The sequence below is a fragment of the Pseudophryne corroboree genome, unplaced genomic scaffold (genome assembly GCF_028390025.1).
Source record: "Pseudophryne corroboree isolate aPseCor3 unplaced genomic scaffold, aPseCor3.hap2 scaffold_316, whole genome shotgun sequence".
NCBI lineage: Eukaryota > Metazoa > Chordata > Amphibia > Anura > Myobatrachidae > Pseudophryne > Pseudophryne corroboree.
The window spans coordinates 198,856-223,608 of NW_026969839.1; the positions used below are offsets into that span (position 1 = coordinate 198,856).

Consider the following 24,753-nt stretch of genomic DNA (forward strand, 5'->3'; position numbering starts at 1 on the left):
AGTGAATTTAGGAATGAATTTAGAAGTAGGAAATTAAGTTAGTTCACAAGTACATTCAAATTCAGATCTAAAGTCTAGGTAGGCCTCACGTCCTGGCAGCCGCCAGCATTTAAAAATGCCTTGATTAGAGGTACGGAATTAAATGTAGATAAGAAGTAGACACAAAATAAGACTCCGCAGAGCAGTTATCAGGTGTTTTTATCAATTGTTGCATTTAAAAAATCAAGCAATTAGGGAACACAATGTTGCAACAATGTAACCCTATTTGCAAAATAGTACTAAATAAGTTTGTCGATGTAAGACATTTGCAAAGGCGCATCCAAAACACGCTGGAAAATGCAACTGAATCTGTTTTTGGAGGCTAGAATAGGAAATGTGCATCTGTCCTACAAGTACTGAAAGCTCTTCTCCCATCTCCCTTTTCTGAAAAGCCATTTAATATATGGTTCCCAGATAGGGGACATATCAGATATTGCCTTTCAAAAGCAGCAAATATCATACCACTTCTATTGCCATCAAAGATAAACATTGATTGTTTTCAGATATTGGATTGAAAAAGCAGTCTTTATTGACATAAAGAAGCAAAAAAACATATATAAACATTACACACATAAGTACTGTGTTGCAGCACAGCCAAATCACAATACAAATGCTGTCGGTATAGTACAGTTCAAGAACTACAGTACAGGTCAGCCTACACTATAAATCATGAACTGCACTATACATTTAAACAATACAATAGTTAATAAGGCTATGGGTGTGGAGTGTAAGAGGGTGACGGAATCACAAGCCCAAAGCTTTATTGAAAGACAGACACATATAAAGGGAGGATTAATAAATACAAAGATACCCTTTACTATAGAATGTAGTCCAATCCGGTCTTTCAACTCTTCCACAACTGAAAAACGGATAGTGTTCCCAAGCCTTCCATCCTGGAATATCTTCAGTCTCTCGCCAATGAAGAAAACAATCCCTCCAGCAGACTCTTCAACCACAATACAATATCACAGCCAAAAGAGCGAGAAGCAACTACACTTGCGTTTAAACAAAATGGCTAAAACTTAGTGGAGGAAAGTGCAGTGCACCAAAACATAAGCTGGCACAATCATGGAGAATGCGCCAGCATATATGCTCTTCTGTCTATATTTTCCAAACCTGCTCTTGTCCCCTCCAGTTGCTCCATGTAGATTTGACGTCTGGCAAGGTGCATAACTCACTGACAAACAGGCACACTCCTGCATGAGTTTTCTCTCTCACTAGCTGGATGATACACATTCATTTGCATGTGCTCCACCTCCGACACACCGCCCACCCAACCACCCAGTCACCAGAGCCACCCACAAGCCAACTGGCTCCGTGATTTAATTTGCACAGTGCAGTCATCCAGGCAGCATGTCCTTCTCAATGGAATAATCTCTGGTTCCATGGAATCTTCCGCATTGGAATGCTGCGGAACAAAAAGGATTTAAACATTCAGCTTGCTAGCATTCAATGTACCTGCGGTTTGGTTCTAGCACATGGGTCTTCATCCTGTGGCCCTCCAGCTGCTGTGAAACTACACATCCCAGCATGCCCTGCCACAGTTTTGCTATTAAGGTATCCTAAAACTGAGGCAGGGCATGCTGGGATATGTAGTTCCACAGCAGCTGGAGGGTCGCAGGTTGAAGACCCATGTTCTAGCATGCCTGTTCTATGATGCATGTTCCGTGATGTCACAATCAGCTTGGAATGGGGTGTCTAGCATGCATATGCTGACAGCCACTTGAGGCAGACACACATCAGGAGATGCAGCATATCGGAGGTCTTCGATGCCTTTCCAGCAAATGCACACCACCAGCTGCTGGTCTGGACACAAAACAATGCCCACAATTGAAGGCTCAAAATGCCCAACTACAGGATTAATGTAAGTAGTGAATTTAGGAATGAATTTAGAAGTAGGAAATTAAGTTAGTTAACAAGTACATTCAAATTCAGATCTAAAGACTAGGTAGGCCTCACGTCCTGGCAGCACCCAGCATTTAAAAATGCCTTGATTATAGGTAGGGAATTAAATGTAGATAAGAAGTAGACACAAAAGAAGACTCCACAGAGCAATTATCAGGTGTCTTTATCAATTTTTGCATTTAAAAAATCAAGCAATTAGGGAACACAATGTTGCGACAATGTAACCCTATTTGCAAAATAGTACTAAATTAGTTTGTCGATGTAAGACATTTGCAAAGGCGCAAACAAAACACGCTGGAAAATGCAACTGAATCTGTTATTGGAGGTTAGAATAGATGCAGGATCAAGTAGCTCAATGGGTAGGGTGTTTGATTAGAATTTAACAGGTTATAGGTTTGAATCCTGGGTATGATAGTTTGAGGTGTTATTTAATAAAGTATGTTTATATATTAGTCACACATGGCTTACTTGTACAAATGGCATGTCACCAGTTAGTGCTGACTGCTGATATGCCATTTACACAAACATGCCATGTGTGACTGTATATGCATTTAAGGAGGGCACCCCTGCAATACCACAAACCATTGAGTGTCAAGTATACTAGATATATCTTCATATCTCATGTGCTTTCTCTGAGACCAATCTTGTTATGCCCCTTCCCCACAAGGCATGCGCCTTTTGTCCATATTGCAAAAATGGGGGGGGAGGGCATATAATTCTCTGTCACAGGGCACCAAAAAGTCTAGTTATGGCTCTGGTATGCATTATGTAATCTGGCAGACCATCTCTCCAACACTGGCTGGTTGGAATAGAAATCCGGTTATCTATGTGAGCAAATGACCATCAACGATTTACTCTCAAACACTAAAAAATGGACAAAAATGGTCCCCTAAACAAATTGGTTAAATTTTGGGTTTAACCAATTTGTGTAATGACCATTTTTGACCACTTTTCTAGTGTTTGGGAGCAAATGGTTAATTGACATTTGCTCCTATACATTACCAGATTTTCATTCCATCCATCCAGACTGGATAGATAGCCTGACAGATAATTGTGTAGTGTACGCCCAGGATAACTGTTAGTCATGCTTTATTTTATGGCGGCACATAAATGGGTGGACAGATCCAGGGCAAGCACTGCCCACTCATGCATAGTTGTCAACTGATGTGAAGTTCCAGGGGGCAATCTCAGTTATAAAGAGAAGTATCTGGAAATTGTCCCTAGTTAAAAAAAAAAAAAAATTTTTTATCAACTCCATTTATTTAGTATGATATCCCAGGTGATAGGATGCCGGCAGTCAGAACAACATACTTTATTAAATAACACATCTCAAACTACCATACCCAGGATTCAAACCTATAACCTGTTGAATTCTAATCAAACACCCTACCTATTGAGCTATTTGATCCTGCATAAAAATTGTGAACATTATATGAAGCTATTGGTACTTTGCAAAAAAAAAGAATCAGCATTACAACGCAGCAGATCCATGCAGTTTGCAGCCACACACTACATGTATCTGCTCAGCCACAATGCTGATTATTTCTTCACAAAGTACAAGGTGAGCTCCAAACAGAATTCTCTAGCTTAGAATTATACCTTTCTTTGCCAAACCTAGAAGTCGGGCCCCCCACCCTGGGATCCCCCAGAGGGAGGCCTGCACCGTCATGCGGCAGGCTTGTCCGTTTTGGAAGCAGGCTGATGGGCAGCCCAGGATTGCTTCAGTCTGGGCTTGGCAGGTCTGGAAACATGAGCTTGCTTTGGGTATGCCTGACCTTGGGTACGCTTTACCTGGAGGATGAAAGGGCCAAGAAAAGTACTTTTAGCCTTCTGCGTGGTAGGAGTCATACTAGGTAGGCAAGCTGTTTTAGCAGTAGCCAGATCAGCTACAATCTTATTGAGGTCTTCTCCAAAAGGAGATTCAACTGAGGCAGCACAAGGGAACTCTCATCTGGGGACAACAACTGCAGGGAGAACACATATTTTCAGATGAACATGGTAGGGCAGAAGGCTGCCTAATACTGAAGCACCCCCAAACAACAAATCAAATGCAACTTACTTGACAATGATGTGCCTGAGCAACGGCCCTCCCCAGCCCTATCCCAAATCATACTTATTTTGCATAGGAGATACCATGGTCATGAAGATTGTTCTCCCAGGGTGAGGTTCATTCATTGCATTCTGGGTATGCTGACCCCTGTGATTTCCCCAAATGTGGGAAACTCGACTGCATTATTTGTGGTAGTGGGGGACTGTGTTTGTGCTTTCCTCTGGTCAGCTCTGGTAAAAGTCAGATTTCTTTGTCTCAGATCTTCCTCTAGCCTTGTTCTTCTTTCGAGAGTTCCCTTGTGCTGCCTCAGTTGGATCTCCTTCACTTGACAGGGGGGTGCCCGAGCAGCGACCCTCCCCAGCTCTAGCCCAACTCCTACTTACCTGCCAGGTGAGATACTATGATCATGAAGGTGCTTCTCCCAGGGCAAGGCTCACCCATTGCACTCTGGGTGTGCTGCCCCTGCGATTTCCCCAAATGTGGGAAACTTGACTGCATAATTTGAGTTTTCCCTGGTCGGCTCTCATGTAATTCAGATCTCTTTGTCTCAGGTCTCTCTCCAGCCTAGTTTGCTGTCTGGTTCCACTTCTTTTTTCTTGAGCCCCTCCCTTCTATACCCTTGTGCACTATCCTGACTTCTCCTCCCGTCTGCTTACTTTGTGCCTCCCAATGCACAATGCAAACTACGGGTAGTGCTGCAGGGCCCACACCCTTTTACTTGCTTTACAGAGCAGCTCTGGAGCTGTTACAGTGCCCAGCTGCAGCAAGAAATCAGCTTGAATGCTTCAGGGGCTGGGGAATGGCCAACATGAGCCCCACACCGAAGGAGGGTGGGGGTGCTTTATGCGAACTAGGGGTCATCCAAGCACCACAAAAGGCCTCCATGCCCTGCACGCTCCTTTTCTCTTTTCATATGCAGACGAGGGTTGAAGCCAACTTTGACCCACTGCTTGGATGACATCACCATATTCAAATCCATCTGCTGCAGGCCATCCCCCAGGAATGCTTGCACTAGTTGTTGCATTTGGTTTGTTGTTTGGGGGTGCTTCAGTATTAGGCAGCCTTCTGCCACCCCATGTTCATCTGAAAATATGTGTTCTCCCTGCAGTTGTTGTCCCCAGATGAGAGTTCCCTTGTGCTGCCTCAGTTGAATCTCCTTTACTTGACAGAGATGTGCCTGAGCAGCGGCCCTCCCCAGCCCTATCCCAAATCATACTTATTTTGCATAGGAGATACTATTGTCATGAAGATTGTTCTCCCAGGGTGAGGTTCATTCATTGCATTCTGGGTATGCTGACCCCTGTGATTTCCCCAAATGTGGGAAACTCGACTGCATTATTTGTGGTAGTGGTGGACTGTGTTTGTGCTTTCCTCTGGTCAGCTCTGGTAAAAGTCAGATTTCTTTGTCTCAGATCTTCCTCTAGCCTTGTTCTTCTTTTGAGAGTTCCCTTGTGCTGCCTCAGTTGGATCTCCTTCACTTGAAAGGTAGTGCCCGAGCAGCGACCCTCCCCAGCTCTAGCCCAACTCCTACTAACCTGCCAGGTGAGATACTATGATCATGAAGGTGCTTCTCCCAGGGCAAGGCTCACCCATTGCACTCTGGGAGTGCTGTCCCTTGCGATTTCCCCAAATGTGGGAAACTTGACTGCATAATTTGTGTTTCCCCTGGACGGCTCTCGTATAATTCAGATCTCTTTGTCTCAGGTCTCTCTCCAGCCTAGTATGCTGTCTGTTTCCACTTCTCTTTTCTTGAGCCCCTCCCTTCTATAACCTTGTGAACTATCCTGACTTCTCCTCCCGTCTGCTTACTTTGTGCCTTCCAATGCACAATGCAAACTACAGGTAGTGCTGCAGGGCCCACACCCTTTTACTTGCCTTACAGAGCAGCTCTGGAGCTGTTACAGTACCCAGCTGCTGCAAGAAATCAGCTTGAATGCTTCAGGGGCTGGGGCATGGCCAACATGAGCCCCACACCGAAGGAGGGTGGGGGTGTTTAATGCGAACTAGGGGTCATCCAAGCGTCGCAAAAGGCCGCCATGCCCTGCATATCCCTTTTCTCTTTTCATAAGCAGACGAGGGTTGAAGCCAACTTTGACCCACTGCTTGGATGACATCACTTGCTGCCTTTCCAATGAAGCAAGTTTAATTTAGTAATAGGTGAAAAACCATCCCTACAAAGGTGTTAATCAGATACTTGGCTTTGTGGACACTTTTCAGAGAACAAATTTGTTAGCATAAAAATAAAGCCAGAAAATGAAGAGCTGTTTAATCACTCAATTGGATTTTTCTGCAAGCGTATTTCTTTTTCTCTGCAACCCACTGCTAAGTTGTGCTTCCTAGCTGTTCTTTTATAAAATCACTTAATCAAATCTAACTCTGATTACATCAGAGAAGGCCAGGTACCCTACACCATAAGAGGGGGTTTGAAATTTTGACTTGTCTACTTAAAGATCACCAAAATCTGATAACAAGGTAAATTACGTCCCTGGGTAGGATTGAACCACCAACCTTTTGGTTAATAACCGAACACGCTAACTGATTGCGCCACAGAGACACATTGCAAAAGTATATACTGACAAAGGCTAATAAGCATTCATCTAGAACGTTTCCTAGAAAAACTTTAAAAAGTCAATAATCTGGAGAGTTTTTGTAAGATGTTTCTTCCATCAACCAATGAAGAAACACATTGGTACTTTCCCATGATGAGTGAGTGCTTCAGGATCTCTTGCACTTACATGTGCAGCAGAGTACTGCAATGGAAGCATGCTGGGCCCATAACCCAGAGGTAGGCAGATTGAAACTATCCTCTGCTATATGCATTTTTTTTTGTTAATTAAAGTAATCCAAAACTGGGATTGATATTTTTGCTCTTTTATTTTTACTTAAAGTACAATAACTTTTATTATTTTAATTTGTTTTAATAGTATATTGACAGTATTGTTTTCTTTCAAAAATCCACTTAATTTTCTTTACCCTATTATTCAAATGGTAATTGACAAAAACAAACTACATTGTCACCAGAAGAGCAATACAAAATGTACAAGTGATATATTAAAATCATCTTTCCAGCTTGAATTTCAATGATGCATTGGGGCAACGATTTTGTGAGAAACCTCTTCACCCTTAAATAAAGATTTTCTTAATTCCTTACCTGTGTGCTAATTAGATATCACCTTGTTTTCACATTAAACAGACTTCCACATGAGAAAGCAGCAAGGATGCAGTGGCGTTAATGTTTCCTGGTGTCAACCTGTATTATTTCAGTAGATATTGAAATGAGGATGCATCTTGCTGCCTTTCCAATGAAGCATGTTTAATTTAGTAATAGGTGAAAAACCATCCCTACAAAGGTGTTAATCAGATACTTGGCTTTGTGGACTCTTTTCAGAGAACAAATTTGTTAGCATAAAAATAAAGCCAGAAAATGAAGAGCTGTTTAATCACTCAATTGGATTTTTCTGCCAGCATATTTCTTTTTCTCTGCAACCCACTGCTAAATTGTGCTTCCTAGCTGTTTTTTTTTATAAAATCACTTAATCAAATCTAACTCTGATTACATCAGAGTAGGCCAGGTACCCTACACCATAAGAGAGGGTTTGACATTTTGACTTGTCTACTTAAATATCACCAAAATCTGATCACAAGGTCAATTACGTCCCTGGGTGGGATTGAACCACCAACTTTTTGGTTAATAGCCGTACACACTAACTGATTGCGCTACAGCGACACTTTGCAAAACTACATACTGACAAAGGCTAATAAGCATTCATCTAGAACGTTTCCTAGAAAAACTTTAAATAGTCAATAATCTGGAGAGTTTTTGTAAGATGTCTCTTCCATCAACCAATGAAGAAACACATTGGTACTTTCCCATGATGAGTGAGTGCTTCAGGATCTCTTGCACTTACATGTGCAGCAGAGTACTGTAATGGAAGCATGCTGGGTCCATAACCCAGAGGTAGGCAGATTGAAATTATCCTCTGCTATATGCATTTTTTTTTGTTAATTAAAGTAATCCAAAACTGGGATTGATATTTTTGCTCTTTTTATTTTACTTAAAGTACAATAACTTTTACCTTTTTAATTTGTTTTAATAGTATATAGACAGTATTGTTTTCTTTCAAAAATCCACTTAATTTTCTTTACCCGATTATTAAAATGGTAATTGACAAAAACAAACTACATTGTCACCAGAAGAGCAATACAAAATGTACAAGTGATATATTAAAATCATCTTTCCAGCTTGAATTTCAATGATGCATTGGGGCAACGATTTTGTGAGAAACATCTTACCATTAAATAAAGAATTTCTTAATTCCTTACCTGTGTGCTAATTAGATATCACCTTGTTTTCACATTAAACAGACTTCCACATGAGAAAGCAGCAAGGATGCAGTGGCGTTAATGTTTCCTGGTGTCAACCTGTATTATTTCAGTAGATCTTGAAATGAGGATGCATCTTGCTGCCTTTCCAATGAAGCATTTTTAATTTAGTAATAGGTGAAAAACCATCCCTACAAAGGTGTTAATCAGATACTTGTCTTTGTGGACTCTTTTCAGAGAACAAATTTGTTAGCATAAAAATAAAGTCAGAAAATGAAGAGCTGTTTAATCACTCAATTGGATTTTTCTGCCAGCATATTTCTTTTTCTCTGCAACCCACTGCTAAATTGTGCTTCCTAGCTGTTTTTTTTATAAAATCACTTAATCAAATCTAACTCTGATTACATCAGAGTAGGCCAGGTACCCTACACCATAAGAGAGGGTTTGAAATTTTGACTTGTCTACTTAAATATCACCAAAATCTGATCACAAGGTCAATTACGTCCCTGGGTGGGATTGAACCACCAACTTTTTGGTTAATAGCCGTACACACTAACTGATTGCGCTACAGCGACACTTTGCAAAAGTACATACTGACAAAGGCTAATAAGCATTCATCTAGAACGTTTCCTAGAAAAACTTTAAATAGTCAATAATCTGGAGAGTTTTTGTAAGATGTTTCTTCCATCAACCAATGAAGAAACACATTGGTACTTTCCCATGATGAGTGAGTGCTTCAGGATCTCTTGCACTTACATGTGCAGCAGAGTACTGTAATGGAAGCATGCTGGGTCCATAACCCAGAGGTAGGCAGATTGAAATTATCCTCTGCTATATGCATTTTTTTTTGTTAATTAAAGTAATCCAAAACTGGGATTGATATTTTTGCTCTTTTTATTTTACTTAAAGTACAATAACTTTTACCTTTTTAATTTGTTTTAATAGTATATAGACAGTATTGTTTTCTTTCAAAAATCCACTTAATTTTCTTTACCCGATTATTAAAATGGTAATTGACAAAAACAAACTACATTGTCACCAGAAGAGCAATACAAAATGTACAAGTGATATATTAAAATCATCTTTCCAGCTTGAATTTCAATGATGCATTGGGGCAACGATTTTGTGAGAAACATCTTACCCTTAAATAAAGATTTTCTTAATTCCTTACCTGTGTGCTAATTAGATATCACCTTGTTTTCACATTAAACAGACTTCCACATGAGAAAGCAGCAAGGATGCAGTGGCGTTAATGTTTCCTGGTGTCAACCTGTATTATTTCAGTAGATATTGAAATGAGGATGCATCTTGCTGCCTTTCCAATGAAGCAAGTTTAATTTAGTAATAGGTGAAAAACCATCCCTACAAAGATGTTAATCCGATACTTGGCTTTGTGGACACTTTTCAGAGAACAAATTAGTTAGCATAAAAATAAAGCCAGAAAATGAAGAGCTGTTTAATCACTCAATTGGATTTTTCTGCCAGCATATTTCATTTTCTCTGCAACCCACTGCTAAATTGTGCTTCCTAGCTGTTTTTTGATAAAATCACTTAATCAAATCTAACTCTGATTACATCAGAGTAGGCCAGGTACCCTACACCATAAGAGGGGGTTTGAAATTTTGACTTGTCTACTTAAAGATCACCAAAATCTGATGACAAGGTCAATAACATCCCTGGGTGGGATTGAACCACCAACCCTTTGGTTAATAACCAAACACACTAACCGATTGCACCACAGAGACACTTTGCAAAAGTACATACTGACAAAGGCTAATAAGCATTCATCTAGAACGTTTCCTAGAAAACTTTAAAAAGTCAATAATCTGGAGAGTTTTGTAAGATGTTTCTTCCATCAACCAATGAAGAAACGCATTGGTACTTTCCCATGATGAGTGAGTGCTTCAGGATCTCTTGCACTTACATGTGCAGCAGAGTACTGCAATTGAAGCATGCTGGGCCCCTTAACCCAGAGGTAGGCAGATTGAAACTATCCTCTGCTATATGCATTTTTTTTTTGTTAATTAAAGTAATCCAAAACTGGGATTGATATTTTTGCTCTTTTATTTTTACTTAAAGTACAATAACTTTTACCATTTTAATTTGTTTTAATAGTATATTGACAGTATTGTTTTCTTTCAAAAATCCACTTAATTTTCTTTACCCTATTATTAAAATGGTAATTGACAAAAACAAACTACATTGTCACCAGAAGAGCAATACAAAATGTACAAGTGATATATTAAAATCATCTTTCCAGCTTGAATTTCAATGATGCATTGGGGCAACGATTTTGTGAGAAACATCTTCACCCTTAAATAAAGATTTTCTTAATTCCTTACCTGTGTGCTAATTAGATATCACCTTGTTTTCACATTAAACAGACTTCCACATGAGAAAGCAGCAAGGATGCAGTGGCGTTAATGTTTCCTGGTGTCAACCTGTATTATTTCAGTAGATATTGAAATGAGGATGCATCTTGCTGCCTTTCCAATGAAGCAAGTTTAATTTAGTAATAGGTGAAAAACCATCCCTACAAAGATGTTAATCAGATACTTGGCTTTGTGGACACTTTTCAGAGAACAAATTTGTTAGCATAAAAATAAAGCCAGAAAATGAAGAGCTGTTTAATCACTCAATTGGATTTTTTTGCCAGCATATTTCTTTTTCTCTGCAAACCACTGCTAAATTGTGCTTCCTAGCTGTTTTTATAAAATCACTGAATCAAATCTAACTCTGATTACATCAGAGAAGGCCAGGTACCCTACACCATAACAGGGGTTTTTGAAATTTTGACTTGTCTACTTAAAGATCACCAAAATCTGATAACAAGGTCAATTACATCCCTGGGTGGGATTGAACCACCAACCTTTTGGTTAATAGCCGTACACACTAACTGATTGCGCCACAGCGACACTTTGCAAAAGTACATACTGACAAAGGCTAATAAGCATTCATCTAGAACGTTTCCTAGAAAAACTTTAAATAGTCAATAATCTGGAGAGTTTTTGTAAGATGTTTCTTCCATCAACCAATGAAGAAACACATTGGTACTTTCCCATGATGAGTGAGTGCTTCAGGATCTCTTGCAATTACATGTGCAGCAGAGTACTGTAATGGAAGCATGCTGGGTCCATAGCCCAGAGGTAAGCAGATTGAAACTATCCTCTGCTATATGCGTTTTTTTTTGTTAATTCAAGTAATCCAAAACTGGGATTGATATTTTTGCTCTTTTATTTTTACTTAAAGTACAATAACTTTTACCATTTTCATTTGTTTTAGTGCAAATGGCATATCAGCAGTCAGCACTAACTGGTGACATGCCATTTGTACAAGTAAGCCATGTGTGACTAATATATAAACATGCTTTATTAAATAACACCTCAAACTATCATACCCAGGATTCAAACCTATAACCTGTTGAATTTTAATCAAACACCCTACCCATGGAGCTACTTGATCCTACATCTTTTCTAACCTCCAAAAACAGATTCAGTTGCATTTTCCAGCGTGTTTTGTTTGCGCCTTTGCAAATGTCTTACATCGACAAACTTATTTAGTACTATTTTGCAAATAGGGTTACATTGTCGCAACATTGTGTTCCCTAATTGCTTGATTTTTTAAATGCAACAATTGATAAAGACACCTGATAATTGCTCTGTGGAGTCTTATTTTGTGTTTTGTGTTTAGTCTTTAGATCTGAATTTGAATGTACTTGTGAACTAACTTAATTTCCTACTTCTAAATTCATTCCTAAATTCACTACTTACATGAATCCTGTAGTTGGGCATTTTGGGACTTCGATTGTGGGCATTGTTTTGTGTCCAGACCAGCAGCAGGTGGTGTGCATTTGCTGGAAAGGCATCGAAGACCTCCGATATGCTGCATCTCCTGATGTGTGTCTCCCTCAAGTGGCTGTCAGCAAATGCCTGCTAGACACCCCATTCCAAGCTGATTGTGACATCATGGAACATGCATCATAGAACAGGCATGCTAAAACATGGGTCTTCAACCTGCGACCCTCCATCTGCTGTGGAACTATACATCCCAGCATGCCCTGCCTCAGTTTTAGCATACCTTAATAGCAAAACTGTGGCAGGGCATGCTGGGATGTGTAGTTTCACAGCAGCTGGAGGGCCACAGGATGAAGACCCATGTGCTAGAGCCAAGCCGCAGGTACATTGAATGCTAGCAAGCTGAATATTTAAATCCTTTTTGTTCCGCAGCATTCCAATGCGGAAGATTCCATGGAACCAGAGATCCTTCCATTGAGAAGGACATGCTGCCTGGATGACTACACTGTGCAAATTAAATCACGGAGCCAGTTGGCTTGTGGGTGGCTCTGGTGACTGGGTGGTTGGGTGGGTGGTGTGTCGGAAGTGGAGCGCATGCAAATGATTGTGTATCATCCAGCTAGTGAGAGAGAAAACTCATGCAGGAGTGTGCCTGCTTGTCAGTGGGTTATGCACCTTGCCAGACGTTAAATCTACATAGAGCAGCTGGAGGGGACAAGAGCAGGTTTGCAAAATATAGATAGAAGAGCATATATGCTGGCGCATTCTCCATGATTGTGTCAGCTTATGTTTTGGTGCACTGCACTTTCCTCCACTAAGTTTTAGCCATTTTTGTTAAGCTCAAGTGTAGTTTCTTCTCGGCCTTTTGGCTGTGATCTTGTATCGTGGTTGAAGGGTCTGCTGGAGGGAGGGATTGTTTTCTTCATTGGCGAAAGACCAAAGATATTCCAGGATGGAAGGCTTGGGAACACTATCTGTTTTTCAGTTGTGGAAGAGCACAGAGGTCGGATTGGACTACATTCTATAGTAAAGGATATCTTTCTATTTATTGACCCTCCCCTTATATGTGTCTGTGTTACAATAAAGCTTCGGTTTTGTGAATCCCTCACCCTCTTACACTCCACACCCATAGCCTTATTAACTGTTGTATTATTGTATAGTTTAAATGTATAGTGCAGTTCATGATTTATAGTGTAGACTGGCCTGTGCTGTAGTTCTTGAACTGTACTATACCGTCAGCATTTGTATTGTGTTTTGGCTGTGCTGCAACACTGTATTTATGTGTGCAATGTTTATGTATGTTTTTTTTTATGTCAATAAAGACTGCTTTTTCAAGCCAATATCTGAAAACAATCAATGTTTATCTTTGATGGCAATAAAAGTGGTATGATATTTGATGCTTTTGAAATCCAATATCTGATATGTCCCCTATCTGGGAACCATATATTAAATGGCTTTTCAGAAAAGGGAGATGGGAGAAGAGCTTTCAGTACTTGTAGGACCGATGCACATAAAGAAGCAAAAAAACATACATAAACATTACACACATAAGTACCGCGTTGCGGCACAGCCAAAACACAATAGAAATGCTGACGGTATAGTACAGTTCAAGAACTACAGCACAGGCCAGCCTACACTATAAATCATGAACTGCACTATACATTTAAACTGTACAATAATACAACAGTTAATAAGGCTATGGGTGTGGAGTGTAAGAGGGTGAGGGAATCACAAGCCCGAAGCTTTATTGAAAGACTGACACATATAAGGGGAGGATTAATACATAGAAAGACATCCTTTACTATAGAATGTAGTTCAATCCGGTCTTTCAACTCTTCCACAATTGAAAAACGGATAGTGTTCCCAAGCCTTCCATCCTGGAATATCTTTGGTCTTTCGCCAATGAAGAAAGCAATCCCTCCCTCCAGCAGACCCTTCAACCACAATACAAGATCACAGCCAAAAGGCCGAGAAGCAACTACACTTGAGCTTAACAAAAATGGCTAAAACTTAGTGGAGGAAAGTGCAGTGCACCAAAACATAAGCTGACACAATCATGGAGAATGCGCCAGCATATATGCTCTTCTATCTATATTTTGCAAACCTGCTCTTGTCCCCTCCAGCTGCTCTATGTAGATTTAACGTCTGGCAAGGTGCATAACCCACTGACAAGCAGGCACACTCCTGCATGAGTTTTCACTCTCACTAGCTGGATGATACACAATCATTTGCATGTGCTCCACCTCCGACACACCACCCACCCAACCACCCAGTCACCAGAGCCACCCACAAACCAACTGGCTCCGTGATTTAATTTGCACAGTGTAGTCATCCAGGCAGCATGTCCTTCTCAATGGAAGGATCTCTGGTTCCATGGAATCTTCCGCATTGGAATGCTGCGGAACAAAAAGGATTTAAATATTCAGCTTGCTAGCATTCAATGTACCTGCGGCTTGGCTCTAGCACATGGGTCTTCATCCTGTGGCCCTCCAGCTGCTGTGAAACTACACATCCCAGCATGCCCTGCCACAGTTTTGCTATAAGGTATGCTAAAACTAAGGCAGGGCATGCTGGGATGTGTAGTTCCACAGCAGTTGGAGGGTCGCAGGTTGAAGACCCATGTTTTAGCATGCCTGTTCTATGATGCATGTTCCGTGATGTCACAATCAGCTTGGAATGGGGTGTCTAGCAGGCATTTGCTGACAGCCACTTGAGGGAGACACACATCAGGAGATGCAGCATATCGGAGGTCTTCGATGCCTTTCCAGCAAATGCACACCACCTGCTGCTGGTCTGGACACAAAACAATGCCCACAATCGAAGTCCCAAAATGCCCAACTACAGGATTCATGTAAGTAGTGAATTTAGGAATGAATTTAGAAGTAGGAAATTAAGTTAGTTCACAAGTACATTCAAATTCAGATCTAAAGTCTAGGTAGGCCTCACGTCCTGGCAGCCGCCAGCATTTAAAAATGCCTTGATTAGAGGTACGGAATTAAATGTAGATAAGAAGAAGACACAAAATAAGACTCCGCAGAGCAGTTATCAGGTGTTTTTATCAATTGTTGCATTTAAAAAATCAAGCAATTAGGGAACACAATGTTGCAACAATGTAACCCTATTTGCAAAATAGTACTAAATAAGTTTGTCGATGTAAGACATTTGCAAAGGCGCATCCAAAACACGCTGGAAAATGCAACTGAATCTGTGTTTGGAGGCTAGAATAGGAAATGTGCATCGGTCCTACAAGTACTGAAAGCTCTTCTCCCATCTCCCTTTTCTGAAAAGCCATTTAATATATGGTTCCCAGATAGGGGACATATCAGATATTGCCTTTCAAAAGCAGCAAATATCATACCACTTCTATTGCCATCAAAGATAAACATTGATTGTTTTCAGATATTGGATTGAAAAAGCAGTCTTTATTGACATAAAGAAGCCATAAAACATACATAAACATTACACACATAAGTACTGTGTTGCAGCACAGCCAAAACACAATACAAATGCTGTCGGTATAGTACAGTTCAAGAACTACAGCACAGGTCAGCCTACACTATAAATCATGAACTGCACTATACATTTAAACAATACAATAGTTAATAAGGCTATGGGTGTGGAGTGTAAGAGGGTGACGGAATCACAAGCCCAAAGCTTTATTGAAAGACAGACACATATAAAGGGAGGATTAATAAATACAAAGATACCCTTTACTATAGAATGTAGTCCAATCCGGTCTTTCAACTCTTCCACAACTGAAAAACGGATAGTGTTCCCAAGCCTTCCATCCTGGAATATCTTCAGTCTCTCGCCAATGAAGAAAACAATCCCTCCAGCAGACTCTTCAACCACAATACAATATCACAGCCAAAAGAGCGAGAAGCAACTACACTTGCGTTTAAACAAAATGGCTAAAACTTAGTGGAGGAAAGTGCAGTGCACCAAAACATAAGCTGACACAATCATGGAGAATGCGCCAGCATATATGCTCTTCTGTCTATATTTTCCAAACCTGCTCTTGTCCCCTCCAGTTGCTCCATGTAGATTTGACGTCTGGCAAGGTGCATAACTCACTGACAAGCAGGCACACTCCTGCATGAGTTTTCTCTCTCACTAGCTGGATGATACACATTCATTTGCATGTGCTCCACCTCCGACACACCGCCCACCTAACCACCCAGTAACCAGAGCCACCCACAAGCCAACTGGCTCCGTGATTTAATTTGCACAGTGCAGTCATCCAGGCAGCATGTCCTTCTCAATGGAATAATCTCTGGTTCCATGGAATCTTCCACATTGGAATGCTGCGGAACAAAAAGGATTTAAACGTTCAGCTTGCTAGCATTCAATGTACCTGCGGTTTGGTTCTAGCACATGGGTCTTCATCCTGTGGCCCTCCAGCTGCTGTGAAACTACACATCCCAGCATGCCCTGCCACAGTTTTGCTATTAAGGTATGCTAAAACTGAGGCAGGGCATGCTGGGGTGTCTAGCATGCATTTGCTGACTGCCACTTGAGGCAGACACACATCAGGAGATGCAGCATATCGGAGGTCTTCGATGCCTTTCCAGCAAATGCACACCACCTGCTGCTGGTCTGGACACAAAACAATGCCCACAATTGAAGGCTCAAAATGCCCAACTACAGGATTAATGTAAGTAGTGAATTTAGGAATGAGTTTAGAAGTAGGAAATTAAGTTAGTTCACAAGTACATTCAAATTCAGATCTAAAGACTAGGTAGGCCTCACGTCCTGGCAGCACCCAGCATTTAAAAATGCCTTGATTATAGGTAGGGAATTAAATGTAGATAAGAAGTAGACACAAAAGAAGACTCCACAGAGCAATTATCAGGTGTCTTTATCAATTTTTGCATTTAAAAAATCAAGCAATTAGGGAACACAATGTTGCGACAATGTAACCCTATTTGCAAAATAGTACTAAATAAGTTTGTCGATGTAAGACATTTGCAAAGGCGCAAACAAAACACGCTGGAAAATGCAACTGAATCTGTTTTTGGAGGTTAGAATAGATGCAGGATCAAGTAGCTCAATGGGTAGGGTGTTTGATTAGAATTTAACAGGTTATAGGTTTGAATCCTGGGTATGATAGTTTGAGGTGTTATTTAATAAAGTATGTTTATATATTAGTCACACATGGCTTACTTGTACAAATGGCATGTCACCAGTTAGTGCTGACTGCTGATATGCCATTTACACAAACATGCCATGTGTGACTGTATATGCATTTAAGGAGGGCACCCCTGCAATACCACAAACCATTGAGTGTCAAGTATACTAGATATATCTTCATATCTCATGTGCTTTCTCTGAGATCAATCTTGTTATGCCCCTTCCCCACAAGGCATGCGCCTTTTGTCCATATTGCAAAAATGGGGGGGAGGGCATATAATTCTCTGTCACAGGGCACCAAAAAGTCTAGTTATGGCTCTGGTATGCATTATGTAATCTGGCAGACCATCTCTCCAACACTGGCTGGTTGGAATAGAAATCCGGTTATCTATGTGAGCAAATGACCATCAACGATTTACTCTCAAACACTAAAAAATGGACAAAAATGGTCCCCTAAACAAATTGGTTAAATTTTGGGTTTAACCAATTTGTGTAATGACCATTTTTGACCACTTTTCTAGTGTTTGGGAGCAAATGGTTAATTGACATTTGCTCCTATACATTACCAGATTTTCATTCCATCCATCCAGACTGGATAGATAGCCTGACAGATAATTGTGTAGTGTACGCCCAGGATAACTGTTAGTCATGCTTTATTTTATGGCGGCACATAAATGGGTGGACAGATCCAGGGCAAGCACTGCCCACTCATGCATAGTTGTCAACTGATGTGAAGTTCCAGGGGGCAATCTCAGTTATAAAGAGAAGTATCTGGAAATTGTCCCTAGTTAAAAAAAAAAAAATTTGATCAACTCCATTTATTTAGTATGATATCCCAGGTGATAGGATGCCGGCAGTCAGAACAACATACTTTATTAAATAACACATCTCAAACTACCATACCCAGGATTCAAACCTATAACCTGTTGAATTCTAATCAAACACCCTACCTATTGAGCTATTTGATCCTGCATAAAAATTGTGAACATTATATGAAGCTATTGGTACTTTGCAAAAAAAAAGAATCAGCATTACAACGCAGCAGATCCATGCAGTTTGCAGACACACACTACATGTATCTGCTCAGCCACAATGCTGATTATTTCTTCACAAAGTACAAGGTGAGCTCCAAACAGAATTCTCTAGCTTAGAATTATACCTTTCTTTGCCAAACCTAGAAGTCGGGCCCCCCACCCTGGGATCCCCCAGAGGGAGGCCTGCACCGTCATGCGGCAGGCTTGTCCGTTTTGGAAGCAGGCTGATGGGCAGCCCAGGATTGCTTCAGTCTGGGCTTGGCAGGTCTGGAAACATGAGCTTGCTTTGGGTATGCCTGACCTTGGGTACGCTTTACCTGGAGGATGAAAGGGCCAAGAAAAGTACTTTTAGCCTTCTGCGTGGTAGGAGTCATACTAGGTAGGCAAGCTGTTTTAGCAGTAGCCAGATCAGCTACAATCTTATTGAGGTCTTCTCCAAAAGGAGATTCAACTGAGGCAGCACAAGGGAACTCTCATCTGGGGACAACAACTGCAGGGAGAACACATATTTTCAGATGAACATGGTAGGGCAGAAGGCTGCCTAATACTGAAGCACCCCCAAACAACAAATCAAATGCAACTTACTTGACAGAGATGTGCCTGAGCAACGGCCCTCCCCAGCCCTATCCCAAATCATACTTATTTTGCATAGGAGATACCATGGTCATGAAGATTGTTCTCCCAGGGTTAGGTTCATTCATTGCATTCTGGGTATGCTGACCCCTGTGATTTCCCCAAATGTGGGAAACTCGACTGCATTATTTGTGGTAGTGGGGGACTGTGTTTGTGCTTTCCTCTGGTCAGCTCTGGTAAAAGTCAGATTTCTTTGTCTCAGATCTTCCTCTAGCCTTGTTCTTCTTTCGAGAGTTCCCTTGTGCTGCCTCAGTTGGATCTCCTTCACTTGACAGGGGGGTGCCCGAGCAGCGACCCTCCCCAGCTCTAGCCCAACTCCTACTTAGTTGCCAGGTGAGATACTATGATCATGAAGTTGCTTCTCCCAGGGCAAGGCTCACCCATTGCACTCTGGGTGTGCTGCCCCTGCGATTTCCCCAAATGTGGGAAACTTGACTGCATAATTTGAGTTTTCCCTGGTCGGCTCTCATGTAATTCAGATCTCTTTGTCTCAGGTCTCTCTCCAGCCTAGTTTGCTGTCTGGTTCTACTTCTTTTTTCTTGAGCCCCTCCCTTCTATACCCTTGTGCACTATCCTGACTTCTCCTCCCGTCTGCTTACTTTATGCCTCCCAATGCACAATGCAAACTACGGGTAGTGCTGCAGGGCCCACACCCTTTTACTTGCTTTACAGAGCAGCTCTGGAGCTGTTACAGTGCCCAGCTGCTGCAAGAAATCAGCTTGAATGCTTCAGGGGCTGGGGAATGGCCAACATGAGCCCCACACCGAAGGAGGGTGGGGGTGCTTAATGCGAACTAGGGGTCATCCAAGCACCACAAAAGGCCTCCATGCCCTGCACGCTCCTTTTCTCTTTTCATATGCAGACGAGGGTTGAAGCCAACTTTGACCCACTGCTTGGATGACATCACCATATTCAAATCCATCTGCTGCAGGCCATCCCCCAGGAATGCTTGCACTAGTTGTTGCATTTGGTTTGTTGTTTGGGGGTGCTTCAGTATTAGGCAGCCTTCTGCCACCCCATGTTCATCTGAAAATATGTGTTCTCCCTGCAGTTGTTGTCCCCAGATGAGAGTTCCCTTGTGCTGCCTCAGTTGAATCTCCTTTACTTGACAGAGATGTGCCTGAGCAGCGGCCCTCCCCAGCCCTATCCCAAATCAAAAAAACACAAAAACTACCCACACAGGTGTGACCCTCTGTAGGAAATCAGTAGCGCTGTCCCCACCATTTATCGGAGATAATCAATAAATAATTAAAAAATGGCTAATTACTATTAAATTTTAAAACATATAAATCATATTTTATTAACATATATTGCTGCAGCAAAATTGACATACATAAAAATGCATATTGTGTATAGTGGATGCCTTTAATGTAAATGCTCCACATACACAAATGTATATACTTAATTACGTTTATTCTCTGAGGCTTGGATTTTAATAAGCTGACTTCAAAATGTCCACATAGATTAATGATAGACCAATGAGCTCGGCATTTACGGACACTGCTTGCATGAGTATGTCCTTAATTAATTAATGTCCCGAAAAAGATGTGTGCACACATATATCACTTTGAATGGATAGTTACCATGGGCGATAAGTTTTTCATTCACCTCTTTAGAACAGTCTGTTTAGGACCGTCCCAATTGGAAAGACTCCCTCTGCTGGTGCTTGTCCATTTACTGCAGAATATCTGGAGACAATATCCACGGGAATCCGTCCACAGTGCTCCGGCTCCCTCTGCTTGTGGCTAACCGCAATTGCAGGTGGACTGGCTGTTTTGTCGTAGCCAGAAGCCGGTGATCGTGTAAAACAAGCAGGAGGTGATAGTCACTGCCAGTAGGTCCTTCGAAAACGCGTTTCTCCGCCTTCCCAGTGCGTTCAGCGGCTTCCTCAGTTCGAATGACCATCATCCCAATGAACACTTTATATAGCCCCACTTATTTGAAATTCCCGCGGCCATTCGCGCATGCGCACTCAAACGTGCGTTCCAAGCCTCAGTCTCATTACAAACTTTAAATAGACTCCAGCGGCCATTTTAGCTGGTTAAAACACACGATCCAAGCCTCATTATCACACCCGGAAGTTGCATCCATCGTTCTTATTAACAATATCAGAATCAAGCCTCGTTTTAAAACATAATTATCTACAACTTCATATTCAATTATACTGAACTCTAATGCAATTTGCTCAACAAGATTACGTCACTTAGTTTAATCATAATTAATTTATCATGATTACAAGTAATCCATGTCTTATTTGACAACATCAGTACAAATATGACCGTATTTAAGAACAATATTAATACTAGTCAACACATCCTATTTTATTAGCACAGGTGATAAATATATTAAATATACTGCTCAACAGTATCATTACTCGGAAATAAAAGGGGACTAATTTTGATTATAATTTGTACTTTATAATTTATAATTTAGATCCCCACACGCCATCTTGTGGTTCAAATACATAATTACATTAAGATCGAAAATGACATCATTATAACAAATACTTTTGTTAAGGAGGTAGATCAAAACCGATATTTACATTACAAAAGTAGTCATTTACAACGATGGAAGGATAATATACCGAAGGGCCAGTTCCTTCGGATAAAAAGGAATTGTTCCACCAAAGAAGGAGCAAGAGAACAAATGGAATCTCTCTATGGGGCGTTTCTTACGCAGGGGTATCCAATATCTGTTCTTGACCAGGCTTGGAAGGAGGTGGAAAATATGGAAAGAGACCATTTATTGGATACCACCAGCAAAAATACTAGAAAGAAAAATAACAAAATGACGGATAGGACAACAATGTTTGTAACTAAGTATAATACTAGTGCATACAAGATCAAGAGGATAATTAAGAAGAACTTTTCTATTCTCAAGTTGGATGAGATGTTGAACTCCAATGTAGTCCTTAGTGAACAGGTAATATTTCGGAAGTCAGATAGTCTGAAGTCCGCACTAGCTCCAAGTTTTTTTAGGAGACCTGGGGAAAAATCCATGGCTCCAGATGCCCAAGGGGGACAAATAGATACATGGATACCCAAACCGCCATTAGGGTTCCATAAGTGTGGTAGACTAAACTGTACAACATGCAAACACACAAAAAAGAAAACCACACAATTTGTCTCATCTGTATCGGGAGAGAAATTCAATATAAAAAGTTTTCTGAATTGTAGATCCATGTATGTTATCTACGTCTTACAGTGTGGTTGTGGAGCACAGTACGTGGGGCGCACCACTCGGGCACTTCACGTTAGGTTCATGGAGCATAAAAGACAGATAGATAAAAAAGTAGGAAACACCTACCTATACCGCCATATTTTGGAATGCAATGGAGGGAAAAGTGATAATCTACAAATCATGGCAATTGAACAAGTGGCGGTAACCAGTAGAGGAGGTGATAGGTATAAAAGGTTATGTAAGAAAGAGGCTTTCTGGATCTTTAGCCTAAAAACCTTGATCCCGCAGGGTCTGAATGATACGGTTGAGTTAAATAAAATCTAAGTTCAAATGTTTAATATTTATAATATAAATATTTGATTTTTATAAATATCATTCTTGACATATAATATATGGGGGGGTGGGATAGGATATGGTTCCTTATGATGCTGGATTAAGGAGATGGAGATAACAGGATTATGTATAACAATACGAAGGGGTGTAATTATGTATTTGAACCACAAGATGGCGTGTGGGGATCTAAATTATAAATTATAAAGTACAAATTATAATCAAAATTAGTCCCCTTTTATTTCCGAGTAATGATACTGTTGAGCAGTATATTTAATATATTTATCACCTGTGCTAATAAAATAGGATGTGTTGACTAGTATTAATATTGTTCTTAAATACGGTCATATTTGTACTGATGTTGTCAAATAAGACATGGATTACTTGTAATCATGATAAATTAATTATGATTAAACTAAGTGACGTAATCTTGTTGAGCAAATTGCATTAGAGTTCAGTATAATTGAATATGAAGTTGTAGATAATTATGTTTTAAAACGAGGCTTGATTCTTATATTGTTAATAAGAACGATGGATGCAACTTCCGGGTGTGATAATGAGGCTTGGATCGTGTGTTTTAACCAGCTAAAATGGCCGCTGGAGTCTATTTAAAGTTTGTAATGAGACTGAGGCTTGGAACGCACGTTTGAGTGCGCATGCGCGAATGGCCGCGGGAATTTCAAATAAGTGGGGCTATATAAAGTGTTCATTGGGATGATGGTCATTCGAACTGAGGAAGCCGCTGAACGCACTGGGAAGGCGGAGAAACGTGTTTTCGAAGGACCTACTGGCAGTGACTATCACCTCCTGCTTGTTTTACACGATCACCGGCTTCTGGCTACGACAAAACAGCCAGTCCACCTGCAATTGCGGTTAGCCACCAGCAGAGGGAGCCGGAGCACTGTGGACGGATTCCCGTGGATATTGTCTCCAGATATTCTGCAGTAAATGGACAAGCACCAGCAGAGGGAGTCTTTCCAATTGGGACGGTCCTAAACAGACTGTTCTAAAGAGGTGAATGAAAAACTTATCGCCCATGGTAACTATCCATTCAAAGTGATATATGTGTGCACACATCTTTTTCGGGACATTAATTAATTAAGGACATACTCATGCAAGCAGTGTCCGTAAATGCCGAGCTCATTGGTCTATCATTAATCTATGTGGACATTTTGAAGTCAGCTTATTAAAATCCAAGCCTCAGAGAATAAACGTAATTAAGTATATACATTTGTGTATGTGGAGCATTTACATTAAAGGCATCCACTATACACAATATGCATTTTTATGTATGTCAATTTTGCTGCAGCAATATATGTTAATAAAATATGATTTATATGTTTTAAAATTTAATAGTAATTAGCCATTTTTTAATTATTTATTGATTATCTCCGATAAATGGTGGGGACAGCGCTACTGATTTCCTACAGAGGGTCACACCTGTGTGGGTAGTTTTTGTGTTTTTTTGTTCAATATAGGGATTGCAATTATCCCTGTATCAGGAGCAGCAGTCTCCGCCATTGTCTAAAATCTCCTTGATCCAGCGGGTACTGGCGCCGGAGAGTGTATACTTCTGTCCACACAAGGTTGGTGTGTGGGCGGTTGTGTACACATCCAGTATCATTTATTCTTTGATTTGATTGTCTTAGGTAATTGCATCTCGGGCAGCAGGTAACTTGGGGAACCATTGATATGGCAGCGCTTAAGTGCATAGCTGAACGATTGGAAAGACGCAATGTGTATTTAAGAGGGGGGGAAGATATACAAATTATGGAGAGGGATGAGAATTTGGAGGATATGCATGGTTTATTCAATAGACTAGAAAATCTATGTATAGAGGAAACAAGGCACTGGTGGGACCAGGTGTCCTTACAGAAATATTTAGATCAAGGTTTGATACCCAGGGGATTGAGGATTTTAAAGACCTCTACGTTTAAAGAGGACAAGCAGTTTTCAGAGGAATGGAATAAATTACTAGATAATTGTTCCATAAACCTTATGAAATTGCTTGTCAGATTTAGGGAAGACAAAGTTAGTGTGATACAGAAGGAAATTGAAAAGACCCAGGATTTGTTGAAATCTTTTTCTGAAGACGAAGGATTCAATGAAAGAGATCTGAGAGTAAATCGTAAGGTGGAGGATTTTGAAAAAACCTTAGTCTTCAGAAAAAACAACAAACGAAATCGGGATAAATTAGACTATCAAAAGGGAGAGGTTCACACTTACAATAGAAGGAGGGACAACATCTATGACCAAAAACCCTCTAAAAGGGAATTAGGACCCAGACAAAATCTTGAACATAGATTAGGTCATTACAGGGGACCAAGAACCCCAA

General features: G+C 40.7%; 6 non-coding genes across 6 annotated transcripts; all 6 read left to right on the top strand.

Annotated features, from left to right (window-relative positions):
- Positions 1 to 4,053: 4,053 nt before the first annotated feature.
- LOC135017291 (U1 spliceosomal RNA) lies at positions 4,054 to 4,217 on the top strand. The gene has a single exon (XR_010215121.1). It is a non-coding gene; the product is annotated as a U1 spliceosomal RNA (small nuclear RNA).
- A 152-nt stretch (positions 4,218 to 4,369) lies between these two features.
- Positions 4,370 to 4,532, top strand: LOC135017430 (U1 spliceosomal RNA). The gene has a single exon (XR_010215255.1). It is a non-coding gene; the product is annotated as a U1 spliceosomal RNA (small nuclear RNA).
- Positions 4,533 to 5,206: 674 nt separating this feature from the next.
- Positions 5,207 to 5,370, top strand: LOC135017294 (U1 spliceosomal RNA). The gene has a single exon (XR_010215124.1). It is a non-coding gene; the product is annotated as a U1 spliceosomal RNA (small nuclear RNA).
- Positions 5,371 to 5,521: 151 nt separating this feature from the next.
- Positions 5,522 to 5,685, top strand: LOC135017432 (U1 spliceosomal RNA). Its single transcript, XR_010215257.1, has one exon. It is a non-coding gene; the product is annotated as a U1 spliceosomal RNA (small nuclear RNA).
- A 13,225-nt stretch (positions 5,686 to 18,910) lies between these two features.
- On the top strand, positions 18,911 to 19,074 carry LOC135017263 (U1 spliceosomal RNA). Its single transcript, XR_010215094.1, has one exon. It is a non-coding gene; the product is annotated as a U1 spliceosomal RNA (small nuclear RNA).
- Positions 19,075 to 19,226: 152 nt separating this feature from the next.
- On the top strand, positions 19,227 to 19,389 carry LOC135017535 (U1 spliceosomal RNA). The gene has a single exon (XR_010215343.1). It is a non-coding gene; the product is annotated as a U1 spliceosomal RNA (small nuclear RNA).
- Positions 19,390 to 24,753: the final 5,364 nt, after the last annotated feature.